The sequence below is a fragment of the Pseudophryne corroboree genome, chromosome 4 (assembly GCF_028390025.1).
Source record: "Pseudophryne corroboree isolate aPseCor3 chromosome 4, aPseCor3.hap2, whole genome shotgun sequence".
Lineage (NCBI taxonomy): Eukaryota > Metazoa > Chordata > Amphibia > Anura > Myobatrachidae > Pseudophryne > Pseudophryne corroboree.
The window spans coordinates 696,254,921-696,269,952 of NC_086447.1; the positions used below are offsets into that span (position 1 = coordinate 696,254,921).

The 15,032-nt window shown below is 37.5% G+C and overlaps 10 non-coding genes across 10 annotated transcripts; all 10 read right to left on the reverse strand.

The window, feature by feature from the left end:
• Positions 1-302: 302 nt before the first annotated feature.
• TRNAL-UAA (transfer RNA leucine (anticodon UAA)) lies at positions 303-385 on the reverse strand. Its single transcript has one exon. It is a non-coding gene; the product is annotated as a tRNA-Leu (tRNA).
• Positions 386-684: 299 nt separating this feature from the next.
• On the reverse strand, positions 685-767 carry TRNAL-UAA (transfer RNA leucine (anticodon UAA)). The gene has a single exon. It is a non-coding gene; the product is annotated as a tRNA-Leu (tRNA).
• Positions 768-3,775: 3,008 nt separating this feature from the next.
• On the reverse strand, positions 3,776-3,858 carry TRNAL-UAA (transfer RNA leucine (anticodon UAA)). The gene has a single exon. It is a non-coding gene; the product is annotated as a tRNA-Leu (tRNA).
• Positions 3,859-4,157: 299 nt separating this feature from the next.
• TRNAL-UAA (transfer RNA leucine (anticodon UAA)) lies at positions 4,158-4,240 on the reverse strand. The gene has a single exon. It is a non-coding gene; the product is annotated as a tRNA-Leu (tRNA).
• A 1,741-nt stretch (positions 4,241-5,981) lies between these two features.
• TRNAL-UAA (transfer RNA leucine (anticodon UAA)) lies at positions 5,982-6,064 on the reverse strand. Its single transcript has one exon. It is a non-coding gene; the product is annotated as a tRNA-Leu (tRNA).
• A 1,182-nt stretch (positions 6,065-7,246) lies between these two features.
• Positions 7,247-7,329, reverse strand: TRNAL-UAA (transfer RNA leucine (anticodon UAA)). Its single transcript has one exon. It is a non-coding gene; the product is annotated as a tRNA-Leu (tRNA).
• Positions 7,330-7,628: 299 nt separating this feature from the next.
• On the reverse strand, positions 7,629-7,711 carry TRNAL-UAA (transfer RNA leucine (anticodon UAA)). Its single transcript has one exon. It is a non-coding gene; the product is annotated as a tRNA-Leu (tRNA).
• A 2,123-nt stretch (positions 7,712-9,834) lies between these two features.
• TRNAL-UAA (transfer RNA leucine (anticodon UAA)) lies at positions 9,835-9,917 on the reverse strand. The gene has a single exon. It is a non-coding gene; the product is annotated as a tRNA-Leu (tRNA).
• A 3,007-nt stretch (positions 9,918-12,924) lies between these two features.
• Positions 12,925-13,007, reverse strand: TRNAL-UAA (transfer RNA leucine (anticodon UAA)). Its single transcript has one exon. It is a non-coding gene; the product is annotated as a tRNA-Leu (tRNA).
• A 299-nt stretch (positions 13,008-13,306) lies between these two features.
• Positions 13,307-13,389, reverse strand: TRNAL-UAA (transfer RNA leucine (anticodon UAA)). Its single transcript has one exon. It is a non-coding gene; the product is annotated as a tRNA-Leu (tRNA).
• Positions 13,390-15,032: the final 1,643 nt, after the last annotated feature.

The window sequence follows — 15,032 nt, forward strand, 5'->3', positions numbered from 1 at the left end:
GTCAGGATTTTAATGGTCAGGTTGCTGATGTCGGTATTCTGACCATAGGCATCCAGTCCATCAGGATTACATTCTGAACCCCATTGCATATGTATATGTTAATGTGCATGGTCAACTTTTATGCAAACTTTGTACTGTTTGGAGTCTAAATTATTACATAAGTTTATTTGCACTGTCACATTTCAATGCTTTTGTGGAACATGTATGGTAGTTTACAAATGTAAACAAAATGACTCTTGTACATTTCCCTATTCGATTATATTGTTCCTTGTACATATTTAGGAATCCGAAATTAAAATACATACCAGAAGTGAGGTTCGAACCTACGCGGATATATATCCATTGGATCTTAAGTCCAACGCCTTAACCACTCGGCTATCCTGATATGTTGCCCTGGGTATTTTCAATGCAAATACTATTGCACTATTCATGTTTATTTTCCTGTGCATTGTTAACTTTGAACCGCTTGGAGTTTAAAATATTACATAACTTTTGGTATTTTAATGGATATTATGATATCATTGTTTCTTTTCTTCATAGAAAGCCAGGTTCTTTGAAAAAATGGATTGAAAATATTTTTTTAGCAATGTAATTTAAGTTAATGATTTTCACAGAATTTTGAGAGTTTTCCCTAATTGCCGAAATCTTCATCATAAATATTAAGTTAGCTGAAATTAAAATGCATACCAGAAGTGGGCATCGAACCCACGCGGATATGTATCCATTGGATCTTAAGTCCAACGCCTTAACCACTCGGCCATCCTGCTTTAATTTACATGTCAAATACTATTGCAAAGCATATGTATCTTTTAATGTGCATGGGCAATTATTCAGCAAACTTTATACTGCTTTGACTGTTACTTATTACATAAGTCTGGTAATTGTTTTTTTTTTATTAAGTATGATACTTATATTTCTATTCTTCACAAGTAAGGCTCTTATGAATAAAAAGTTTTATAATAATTCCATATTTGTTTAAAGACATTAATTTTCACCACATTTTGAACTGCTCATCTATCAAGACTGTCCTTTCTTTTGAATGATTACAAGCAACATTTGTAGATAGTCGCTATCATTCTTTTTTGCCCTGTCACATGTCAAGGATTTTGTGGAACAAGTATGGTGGTTTACAAATGCAAGCAACATCAACTTTTGTACATGTCCTTAAAAAATAAAGTTATACCTTGTACATATTTAGGAATCTGAAATTAACATGCATACCAGAATTGGGGTTTGATCCCATGCAGATATATATCCATTGGATCTTAAGTCAAATGCCTTAACAATGCAGCCATCCTGGTGTGGTGCCCAGGAGCTTTTCATGGCAAATACTAATGCACTATTCATGTTAATTATGATGTGCATGGTTAACTTTGTACTGTTTGGAGTTTAAAATATTACATAACTGGGTATTTTAATGGATATTAGGATGTCATTGTTAACTTACGTTATATAAAATCAGTTTCTTAGGAGAAAATGGATTGAAAATCTTTTTTTTATCAAAGTACTGTAGCTTAAGTTATTGACTTTCACCATAGTTTGAAAGTGTTCCCTAATTGACAAATTCTTCCTCATTTGGTTAGCTGAAATTGAAATACAAACCAGAAGTGGGGATCTATCCCATGCAGATGTAAATCCATTGAATCTTAAGTCCAACACCTTAACCACTCAGCCATACTGATGTGAGGCTTTTGACATTTTCATGGCAAATACTTTTGCAAAGCATGGGACCCAGTTAAAAGGCTTCCATGCGGGATCCTGGCTATCATAATACTGACACCATAATCGTACCCACCAGCCATAATAACGGCACCAAAATGCCAACAGAGGTGGGATTAACAGCATGAAAAGACTGACACCTAGAATTCTGAATGTCCTCTCAGCAGGATGTAATCTTGTCCTGCCACGGGGAGGGGAGAGGTTAGGTTTAGGCATTAGAAGGGGGGTTACGGTGTAGGGACAGGTAGGTTAGAGTTAGGTACCAGGGAGGGAGGGTTTGGTTTAGTCACTAAGAAGAGGAGGTTATTGTTAGACACCAAGCAGGGAGCATTAGCTTTAGGCATTGGGGAATGGAGGGTTAGTGTTAGGCATCCCGGGGAGGGTAAGGTTTAGGCACCCAAGGAGAGGGTGTAAGGTTTAGACACCCAAAAGGGAGGATTAGGGTTAGGGCAGGGAACATGGAAGGGTTATGGTATTAACTGCAGGGCTGTCAGGATTTTAATGGTCAGGTTGCTGATGTCGGTATTCTGACCATAGGCATCCAGTCCATCAGGATTACATTCTGAACCCCATTGCATATGTATATGTTAATGTGCATGGTCAACTTTTATGCAAACTTTGTTCTGTTTGGAGTCTAAATTATTACATAAGTTTATTTGCACTGTCACATTTCAATGCTTTTGTGGAACATGTATGGTAGTTTACAAATGTAAACAAAATGACTCTTGTACATTTCCCTATTCGATTATATTGTTCCTTGTACATATTTAGGAATCCGAAATTAAAATACATACCAGAAGTGTGGTTCAAACCAACGCGGATATATATCGATTGGATCTTAAGTCCAACGCCTTAACCACTCGACCATCCTGGTATGTTGCCCTGGGTATTTTCAATGCAAATACTATTGCACTATTCATGTTCATTTTCCTGTGCATTGTTAACTTTGAACCGCTTGGATTTTAAAATATTACATAACTTTTGGTATTTTAATGGATATTATGATATCATTGTTTCTTTTCTTCATAGAAAGCCAGGTTCTTTGAAAAAATGGATTGAAAATATTTTTTTTATTAAAGTACTGTAGCTTAAGTTATTGACTTTCACCATAGTTTGAAAGTTTTCCCTAATTGACAAATTCTTCCTCATTTGGTTAGCTGAAATTAAAATACAAACCAGAAGTGGGGATCTATCCCATGCAGATGTAAATCCATTGAATCTTAAGTCCAACACCTTAACCACTCAGCCATCCTGATGTGAGGCTTTTGACATTTTCATGGCAAATACTTTTGCAAAGCATGGTACCCAGTTAAAAGGCTTCCGTGCGGGATCCTGGCTATCATAATACTGACACCATAATCGTACCCACCAGCCATAATAACAGCACCAAAATGCCAACAGAGGTGGGATTAACAGCATGAAAATACTGACACCTAGAATTCTGAATGTCCTCTCAGCAGGATGTAATCTTGTCCTGCCACGGGGAGGGGGGAGGTTAGGTTTAGGCATTAGAAGGGGGGTTGCGGTGTAGGGACAGGTAGGTTAGAGTTAGGTACCAGGGAGGGAGGCTTTGGTTTAGTCACTTAGAAGAGGAGGTTAGTGTTAGACACCAAGCAGGGAGCATTAGCTTTAGGCATTGGGGAATGGAGGGTTAGTGTCAGGCATCCCGGGGAGGGTAAGGTTTAGGCACCCAAAAAGGAGGATTAGGGTTAGGGCAGGGAACATGGAATGGTTATGGTATTAACTGCAGGGCTGTCAGGATTTTAATGGTCAGGTTGCTGATGTCGGTATTCTGACCATAGGCATCCAGTCCATCAGAATTACATTCTGAACCCCATTGCATATGTATATGTTAATGTGCATGGTCAACTTTTATGCAAACTTTGTACTGTTTGGAGTCTAAATTATTACATAAGTTTATTTGCACTGTCACATTTCAATGCTTTTGTGGAACATGTATGGTAGTTTACAAATGTAAACAAAATGACTCATGTACATTTCCCTATTCGATTATATTGTTCCTTGTACATATTTAGGAATCCGAATTTAAAATACATACCAGAAGTGGGGTTCGAACCCACGCGGATATGTATCCATTGGATCTTAAGTCCAATGCCTTAACCACTCGGCCATGCTGGTATGTCGCCCTGGGTATTTTCAATGCAAATACTATTGCACTATTCATGTTTATTTTCCTGTGCATTGTTAACTTTGAACCGCTTGGAGTTTAAAATATTACATAACTTTTGGTATTTTAATGGATATTATGATATCATTGTTTCTTTTCTTCATGGAAAGCCAGGTTCTTTGAAAAGATGGATTGAAAATATTTTTTTAGCAATGTAATTTAAGTTAATGATTTTCACAGAATTTTGAGAGTTTTCCCTAATTGCCGAAATCTTCATCATAAATATTTAGTTAGCTGAAATTAAAATGCATACCAGAAGTGGGGATCGAACCCACGCGGATATGTATCCATTGGATCTTAAGTCCAACGCCTTAACCACTCGGCCATCCTGGTTTGATTTACATGTCAAATACTATTGCAAAGCATATGTGTCTTTTAATGTGCATGGGCAATTATTCAGCAAACTTTATACTGCTTTGACTGTTACTTATTACATAAGTCTGGTAATTGTTTTTTTTTTAAAGTATGATACTTATATTTCTATTCTTCACAAGTAAGGCTCTTATGAATAAAAAGTTTTATAATAATTCCATATTTGTTTAAAGACATTAATTTTCACCACATTTTGAACTGCTCATCTATCAAGACTGTCCTTTCTTTTGAATGATTACAAGCAACATTTGTAGATAGTCGCTATCATTCTTTTTTGCCCTGTCACATGTCAAGGATTTTGTGGAACAAGTACGGTGGTTTACAAATGCAAGCAACATCAACTTTTGTACATGTCCTTAAAAAATAAAGTTATACCTTGTACATATTTAGGAATCTGAAATTAACATGCATACCAGAATTGGGGTTTGATCCCATGCAGATATATATCCATTGGATCTTAAGTCAAATGCCTTAACAATGCAGCCATCCTGGTGTGGTGCCCAGGAGCTTTTCATGGCAAATACTAATGCACTATTCATGTTAATTATGATGTGCATGGTTAACTTTGTACTGTTTGGAGTTTAAAATATTACATAACTGGGTATTTTAATGGATATTAGGATGTCATTGTTAACTTACGTTATATAAAATCAGTTTCTTAGGAGAAAATGGATTGAAAATATTTTTTTTATCAAAGTACTGTAGCTTAAGTTATTGACTTTCACCATAGTTTGAAAGTTTTCCCTAATTGACAAATTCTTCCTCATTTGGTTAGCTAAAATTGAAATACAAACCAGAAGTGGGGATCTATCCCATGCAGATGTAAATCCATTGAATCTTAAGTCCAACACCTTAACCACTCAGCCATCCTGATGTGAGGCTTTTGACATTTTCATGGCAAATACTTTTGCAAAGCATGGGACCCAGTTAAAAGGCTTCCATGCGGGATCCTGGCTATCATAATACTGACACCATAATCGAACCCACCAGCCATAATAACGGCACCAAAATGCCAACAGAGGTGGGATTAACAGCATGAAAATACTGACACCTAGAATTCTGAATGTCCTCTCAGCAGGATGTAATCTTGTCCTGCCACGGGGAGGGGAGAGGTTAGGTTTAGGCATTAGAAGGGGGGTTACGGTGTAGGGACAGGTAGGTTAGAGTTAGGTACCAGGGAGTGAGGGTTTGGTTTAGTCACTAAGAAGAGGAGGTTATTGTTAGACACCAAGCAGGGAGCATTTGCTTTAGGCATTGGGGAATGGAGGGTTAGTGTTAGGCATCCCGGGGAGGGTAAGGTTTAGGCACCCAAGGAGAGGGTGTAAGGTTTAGACACCCAAAAGGGAGGATTAGGGTTAGGGCAGGGAACATGGAAGGGTTATGGTATTAACTGCAGGGCTGTCAGGATTTTAATGGTCAGGTTGCTGATGTCGGTATTCTGACCATAGGCATCCAGTCCATCAGGATTACATTCTGAACCCCATTGCATATGTATATGTTAATGTGCATGGTCAACTTTTATGCAAACTTTGTTCTGTTTGGAGTCTAAATTATTACATAAGTTTATTTGCACTGTCACATTTCAATGCTTTTGTGGAACATGTATGGTAGTTTACAAATGTAAACAAAATGACTCTTGTACATTTCCCTATTCGATTATATTGTTCCTTGTACATATTTAGGAATCCGAAATTAAAATACATACCAGAAGTGTGGTTCAAACCAACGCGGATATATATCGATTGGATCTTAAGTCCAACGCCTTAACCACTCGGCCATCCTGGTATGTTGCCCTGGGTATTTTCAATGCAAATACTATTGCACTATTCATGTTCATTTTCCTGTGCATTGTTAACTTTGAACCGCTTGGATTTTAAAATATTACATAACTTTTGGTATTTTAATGGATATTATGATATCATTGTTTCTTTTCTTCATAGAAAGCCAGGTTCTTTGAAAAAATGGATTGAAAATATTTTTTTTATTAAAGTACTGTAGCTTAAGTTATTGACTTTCACCATAGTTTGAAAGTTTTCCCTTATTGACAAATTCTTCCTCATTTGGTTAGCTGAAATTGAAATACAAACCAGAAGTGGGGATCTATCCCATGCAGATGTAAATCCATTGAATCTTAAGTCCAACACCTTAACCACTCGGCCATCCTGATGTGAGGCTTTTGACATTTTCATGGCAAATACTTTTGCAAAGCATGGTACCCAGTTAAAAGGCTTCCGTGCGGGATCCTGGCTATCATAATACTGACACCATAATCGTACCCACCAGCCATAATAACAGCACCAAAATGCCAACAGAGGTGGAATTAACAGCATGAAAATACTGACACCTAGAATTCTGAATGTCCTCTCAGCAGGATGTAATCTTGTCCTGCCACGGGGAGGGGGGAGGTTAGGTTTAGGCATTAGAAGGGGGGTTGCGGTGTAGGGACAGGTAGGTTAGAGTTAGGTACCAGGGAGGGAGGCTTTGCTTTAGTCACTTAGAAGAGGAGGTTAGTGTTAGACACCAAGCAGGGACCATTAGCTTTAGGCATTGGGGAATGGAGGGTTAGTGTCAGGCATCCCGGGGAGGGTAAGGTTTAGGCACCCAAAAGGGAGAATTAGGGTTAGGGCAGGGAACATGAAAGGGTTATGGAATTAACTGCAGGGCTGTCAGGATTTTAATGGTCAGGTTGCTGATGTCGGTATTCTGACCATAGGCATCCAGTCCATCAGGATTACATTCTGAACCCCATTGCATATGTATATGTTAATGTGCATGGTCAACTTTTATGCAAACTTTGTACTGTTTGGAGTCTAAATTATTACATAAGTTTATTTGCACTGTCACATTTCAATGCTTTTGTGGAACATGTATGGTAGTTTACAAATGTAAACAAAATGACTCTTGTACATTTCCCTATTCGATTATATTGTTCCTTGTACATATTTAGGAATCCGAAATTAAAATACATACCAGAAGTGAGGTTCGAACCCACGCGGATATATATCCATTGGATCTTAAGTCCAACGCCTTAACCACTCGGCCATCCTGGTATGTTGCCCTGGGTATTTTCAATGCAAATACTATTGCACTATTCATGTTTATTTTCCTGTGCATTGTTAACTTTGAACCGCTTGGAGTTTAAAATATTACATAACTTTTGGTATTTTAATGGATATTATGATATCATTGTTTCTTTTCTTCATAGAAAGCCAGGTTCTTTGAAAAAATGGATTGAAAATATTTTTTTAGCAATGTAATTTAAGTTAATGATTTTCACAGAATTTTGAGAGTTTTCCCTAATTGCCGAAATCTTCATCATAAATATTTAGTTACCTGAAATTAAAATGCATACCGGAAGCGGGCATCGAACCCACGCGGATATGGATCCATTGGATCTTAAGTCCAATGCCTTAACCACTCGGCCATCCTGCTTTAATTTACATGTCAAATACTATTGCAAAGCATATGTATCTTTTAATGTGCATGGGCAATTATTCAGCAAACTTTATACTGCTTTGACTGTTACTTATTACATAAGTCTGGTAATTGTTTTTTTTTTTAAGTATGATACTTATATTTCTATTCTTCACAAGTAAGGCTCTTATGAATAAAAAGTTTTATAATAATTCCATATTTGTTTAAAGACATTAATTTTCACCACATTTTGAACTGCTCATCTATCAAGACTGTCCTTTCTTTTGAATGATTACAAGCAACATTTGTAGATAGTCGCTATCATTCTTTTTTGCCCTGTCACATGTCAAGGATTTTGTGGAACAAGTATGGTGGTTTACAAATGCAAGCAACATCAACTTTTGACCATGTCCTTAAAAAATAAAGTTATACCTTGTACATATTTAGGAATCTGAAATTAACATGCATACCAGAATTGGGGTTTGATCCCATGCAGATATATATCCATTGGATCTTAAGTCAAATGCCTTAACAATGCAGCCATCCTGGTGTGGTGCCCAGGAGCTTTTCATGGCAAATACTAATGCACTATTCATGTTAATTATGATGTGCATGGTTAACTTTGTACTGTTTGGAGTTTAAAATATTACATAACTGGGTATTTTAATGGATATTAGGATGTCATTGTTAACTTACGTTATATAAAATCAGTTTCTTAGGAGAAAATGGATTGAAAATCTTTTTTTTATCAAAGTACTGTAGCTTAAGTTATTGACTTTCACCATAGTTTGAAAGTGTTCCCTAATTGACAAATTCTTCCTCATTTGGTTAGCTGAAATTGAAATACAAACCAGAAGTGGGGATCTATCCCATGCAGATGTAAATCCATTGAATCTTAAGTCCAACACCTTAACCACTCAGCCATACTGATGTGAGGCTTTTGACATTTTCATGGCAAATACTTTTGCAAAGCATGGGACCCAGTTAAAAGGCTTCCATGCGGGATCCTGGCTATCATAATACTGACACCATAATCGTACCCACCAGCCATAATAACGGCACCAAAATGCCAACAGAGGTGGGATTAACAGCATGAAAAGACTGACACCTAGAATTCTGAATGTCCTCTCAGCAGGATGTAATCTTGTCCTGCCACGGGGAGGGGAGAGGTTAGGTTTAGGCATTAGAAGGGGGGTTACGGTGTAGGGACAGGTAGGTTAGAGTTAGGTACCAGGGAGGGAGGGTTTGGTTTAGTCACTAAGAAGAGGAGGTTATTGTTAGACACCAAGCAGGGAGCATTAGCTTTAGGCATTGGGGAATGGAGGGTTAGTGTTAGGCATCCCGGGGAGGGTAAGGTTTAGGCACCCAAGGAGAGGGTGTAAGGTTTAGACACCCAAAAGGGAGGATTAGGGTTAGGGCAGGGAACATGGAAGGGTTATGGTATTAACTGCAGGGCTGTCAGGATTTTAATGGTCAGGTTGCTGATGTCGGTATTCTGACCATAGGCATCCAGTCCATCAGGATTACATTCTGAACCCCATTGCATATGTATATGTTAATGTGCATGGTCAACTTTTATGCAAACTTTGTTCTGTTTGGAGTCTAAATTATTACATAAGTTTATTTGCACTGTCACATTTCAATGCTTTTGTGGAACATGTATGGTAGTTTACAAATGTAAACAAAATGACTCTTGTACATTTCCCTATTCGATTATATTGTTCCTTGTACATATTTAGGAATCCGAAATTAAAATACATACCAGAAGTGTGGTTCAAACCAACGCGGATATATATCGATTGGATCTTAAGTCCAACGCCTTAACCACTCGGTCATCCTGGTATATTGCCCTGGGTATTTTCAATGCAAATACTATTGCACTATTCATGTTCATTTTCCTGTGCATTGTTAACTTTGAACCGCTTGGATTTTAAAATATTACATAACTTTTGGTATTTTAATGGATATTATGATATCATTGTTTCTTTTCTTCATAGAAAGCCAGGTTCTTTGAAAAAATGGATTGAAAATATTTTTTTAGCAATGTAATTTAAGTTAATGATTTTCACAGAATTTTGAGAGTTTTCCCTAATTGCCGAAATCTTCATCATAAATATTTAGTTACCTGAAATTAAAATGCATACCGGAAGCGGGCATCGAACCCACGCGGATATGGATCCATTGGATCTTAAGTCCAATGCCTTAACCACTCGGCCATCCTGCTTTAATTTACATGTCAAATACTATTGCAAAGCATATGTATCTTTTAATGTGCATGGGCAATTATTCAGCAAACTTTATACTGCTTTGACTGTTACTTATTACATAAGTCTGGTAATTGTTTTTTTTTTTTAAGTATGATACTTATATTTCTATTCTTCACAAGTAAGGCTCTTATGAATAAAAAGTTTTATAATAATTCCATATTTGTTTAAAGACATTAATTTTCACCACATTTTGAACTGCTCATCTATCAAGACTGTCCTTTCTTTTGAATGATTACAAGCAACATTTGTAGATAGTCGCTATCATTCTTTTTTGCCCTGTCACATGTCAAGGATTTTGTGGAACAAGTATGGTGGTTTACAAATGCAAGCAACATCAACTTTTGTACATGTCCTTAAAAAATAAAGTTATACCTTGTACATATTTAGGAATCTGAAATTAACATGCATACCAGAATTGGGGTTTGATCCCATGCAGATATATATCCATTGGATCTTAAGTCAAATGCCTTAACAATGCAGCCATCCTGGTGTGGTGCCCAGGAGCTTTTCATGGCAAATACTAATGCACTATTCATGTTAATTATGATGTGCATGGTTAACTTTGTACTGTTTGGAGTTTAAAATATTACATAACTGGGTATTTTAATGGATATTAGGATGTCATTGTTAACTTACGTTATATAAAATCAGTTTCTTAGGAGAAAATGGATTGAAAATCTTTTTTTTATCAAAGTACTGTAGCTTAAGTTATTGACTTTCACCATAGTTTGAAAGTGTTCCCTAATTGACAAATTCTTCCTCATTTGGTTAGCTGAAATTGAAATACAAACCAGAAGTGGGGATCTATCCCATGCAGATGTAAATCCATTGAATCTTAAGTCCAACACCTTAACCACTCAGCCATACTGATGTGAGGCTTTTGACATTTTCATGGCAAATACTTTTGCAAAGCATGGGACCCAGTTAAAAGGCTTCCATGCGGGATCCTGGCTATCATAATACTGACACCATAATCGTACCCACCAGCCATAATAACGGCACCAAAATGCCAACAGAGGTGGGATTAACAGCATGAAAAGACTGACACCTAGAATTCTGAATGTCCTCTCAGCAGGATGTAATCTTGTCCTGCCACGGGGAGGGGAGAGGTTAGGTTTAGGCATTAGAAGGGGGGTTACGGTGTAGGGACAGGTAGGTTAGAGTTAGGTACCAGGGAGGGAGGGTTTGGTTTAGTCACTAAGAAGAGGAGGTTATTGTTAGACACCAAGCAGGGAGCATTAGCTTTAGGCATTGGGGAATGGAGGGTTAGTGTTAGGCATCCCGGGGAGGGTAAGGTTTAGGCACCCAAGGAGAGGGTGTAAGGTTTAGACACCCAAAAGGGAGGATTAGGGTTAGGGCAGGGAACATGGAAGGGTTATGGTATTAACTGCAGGGCTGTCAGGATTTTAATGGTCAGGTTGCTGATGTCGGTATTCTGACCATAGGCATCCAGTCCATCAGGATTACATTCTGAACCCCATTGCATATGTATATGTTAATGTGCATGGTCAACTTTTATGCAAACTTTGTTCTGTTTGGAGTCTAAATTATTACATAAGTTTATTTGCACTGTCACATTTCAATGCTTTTGTGGAACATGTATGGTAGTTTACAAATGTAAACAAAATGACTCTTGTACATTTCCCTATTCGATTATATTGTTCCTTGTACATATTTAGGAATCCGAAATTAAAATACATACCAGAAGTGTGGTTCAAACCAACGCGGATATATATCGATTGGATCTTAAGTCCAACGCCTTAACCACTCGGTCATCCTGGTATATTGCCCTGGGTATTTTCAATGCAAATACTATTGCACTATTCATGTTCATTTTCCTGTGCATTGTTAACTTTGAACCGCTTGGATTTTAAAATATTACATAACTTTTGGTATTTTAATGGATATTATGATATCATTGTTTCTTTTCTTCATAGAAAGCCAGGTTCTTTGAAAAAATGGATTGAAAATATTTTTTTTATTAAAGTACTGTAGCTTAAGTTATTGACTTTCACCATAGTTTGAAAGTTTTCCCTAATTGACAAATTCTTCCTCATTTGGTTAGCTGAAATTGAAATACAAACCAGAAGTGGGGATCTATCCCATGCAGATGTAAATCCATTGAATCTTAAGTCCAACACCTTAACCACTCAGCCATCCTGATGTGAGGCTTTTGACATTTTCATGGCAAATACTTTTGCAAAGCATGGTACCCAGTTAAAAGGCTTCCGTGGGGGATCCTGGCTATCATAATACTGACACCATAATCGTACCCACCAGCCATAATAACAGCACCAAAATGCCAACAGAGGTGGGATTAACAGCATGAAAATACTGACACCTAGAATTCTGAATGTCCTCTCAGCAGGATGTAATCTTGTCCTGCCACGGGGAGGGGGGAGGTTAGGTTTAGGCATTAGAAGGGGGGTTGCGGTGTAGGGACAGGTAGGTTAGAGTTAGGTACCAGGGAGGGAGGCTTTGGTTTAGTCACTTAGAAGAGGAGGTTAGTGTTAGACACCAAGCAGGGAGCATTAGCTTTAGGCATTGGGGAATGGAGGGTTAGTGTCAGGCATCCCGGGGAGGGTAAGGTTTAGGCACCCAAAAGGGAGGATTAGGGTTAGGGCAGGGAACATGGAATGGTTATGGTATTAACTGCAGGGATGTCAGGATTTTAATGGTCAGGTTGCTGATGTCGGTATTCTGACCATAGGCATCCAGTCCATCAGAATTACATTCTGAACCCCATTGCATATGTATATGTTAATGTGCATGGTCAACTTTTATGCAAACTTTGTACTGTTTGGAGTCTAAATTATTACATAAGTTTATTTGCACTGTCACATTTCAATGCTTTTGTGGAACATGTATGGTAGTTTACAAATGTAAACAAAATGACTCATGTACATTTCCCTATTCGATTATATTGTTCCTTGTACATATTTAGGAATCCGAAATTAAAATACATACCAGAAGTGGGGTTCGAACCCACGCGGATATGTATCCATTGGATCTTAAGTCCAACGCCTTAACCACTCGGCCATCCTGGTATGTTGCCCTGGGTATTTTCAATGCAAATACTATTGCAGTATTCATGTTTATTTTCCTGTGCATTGTTAACTTTGAACCGCTTGGAGTTTAAAATATTACATAACTTTTGGTATTTTAATGGATATTATGATATCATTGTTTCTTTTCTTCATAGAAAGCCAGGTTCTTTGAAAAAATGGATTGAAAATATTTTTTTAGCAATGTAATTTAAGTTAATGATTTTCACAGAATTTTGAGAGTTTTCCCTAATTGCCGAAATCTTCATCATAAATATTTAGTTAGCTGAAATTAAAATGCATACCAGAAGTGGGGATCGAATCCACGCGGATATGTATCCATTGGATCTTAAGTCCAACGCCTTAACCACTCGGCCATCCTGGTTTGATTTACATGTCAAATACTATTGCAAAGCATATGTATCTTTTAATGTGCATGGGCAATTATTCAGCAAACTTTATACTGCTTTGACTGTTACTTATTACATAAGTCTGGTAATTGTTTTTTTTTTTTAAGTATGATACTTATATTTCTATTCTTCACAAGTAAGGCTCTTATGAATAAAAAGTTTTATAATAATTCCATATTTGTTTAAAGACATTAATTTTCACCACATTTTGAACTGCTCATCTGTCAAGACTGTCCTTTCTTTTGAATGATTACAAGCAACATTTGTAGATAGTCGCTATCATTCTTTTTTGCCCTGTCACATGTCAAGGATTTTGTGGAACAAGTATGGTGGTTTACAAATGCAAGCAACATCAACTTTTGTACATGTCCTTAAAAAATAAAGTTATACCTTGTACATATTTAGGAATCTGAAATTAACATGCATACCAGAATTGGGGTTTGATCCCATGCAGATATATATCCATTGGATCTTAAGTCAAATGCCTTAACAATGCAGCCATCCTGGTGTGGTGCCCAGGAGCTTTTCATGGCAAATACTAATGCACTATTCATGTTAATTATGATGTGCATGGTTAACTTTGTACTGTTTGGAGTTTAAAATATTACATAACTGGGTATTTTAATGGATATTAGGATGTCATTGTTAACTTACGTTATATAAAATCAGTTTCTTAGGAGAAAATGGATTGAAAATCTTTTTTTTATCAAAGTACTGTAGCTTAAGTTATTGACTTTCACCATAGTTTGAAAGTGTTCCCTAATTGACAAATTCTTCCTCATTTGGTTAGCTGAAATTGAAATACAAACCAGAAGTGGGGATCTATCCCATGCAGATGTAAATCCATTGAATCTTAAGTCCAACACCTTAACCACTCAGCCATCCTGATGTGAGGCTTTTGACATTTTCATGGCAAATACTTTTGCAAAGCATGGGACCCAGTTAAAAGGCTTCCATGCGGGATCCTGGCTATCATAATACTGACACCATAATCGTACCCACCAGCCATAATAACGGCACCAAAATGCCAACAGAGGTGGGATTAACAGCATGAAAATACTGACACCTAGAATTCTGAATGTCCTCTCAGCAGGATGTAATCTTGTCCTGCCACGGGGAGGGGAGAGGTTAGGTTTAGGCATTAGAAGGGGGGTTACGGTGTAGGGACAGGTAGGTTAGAGTTAGGTACCAGGGAGGGAGGGTTTGGTTTAGTCACTAAGAAGAGGAGGTTATTGTTAGACACCAAGCAGGGAGCATTAGCTTTAGGCATTGGGGAATGGAGGGTTAGTGTTAGGCATCCCGGGGAGGGTAAGGTTTAGGCACCCAAGGAGAGGGTGTAAGGTTTAGACACCCAAAAGGGAGGATTAGGGTTAGGGCAGGGAACATGGAAGGGTTATGGTATTAACTGCAGGGCTGTCAGGATTTTAATGGTCAGGTTGCTGATGTCGGTATTCTGACCATAGGCATCCAGTCCATCAGGATTACATTCTGAACCCCATTGCATATGTATATGTTAATGTGCATGGTCAACTTTTATGCAAACTTTGTTCTGTTTGGAGTCTAAATTATTACATAAGTTTATTTGCACTGTCACATTTCAATGCTTTTGTGGAACATG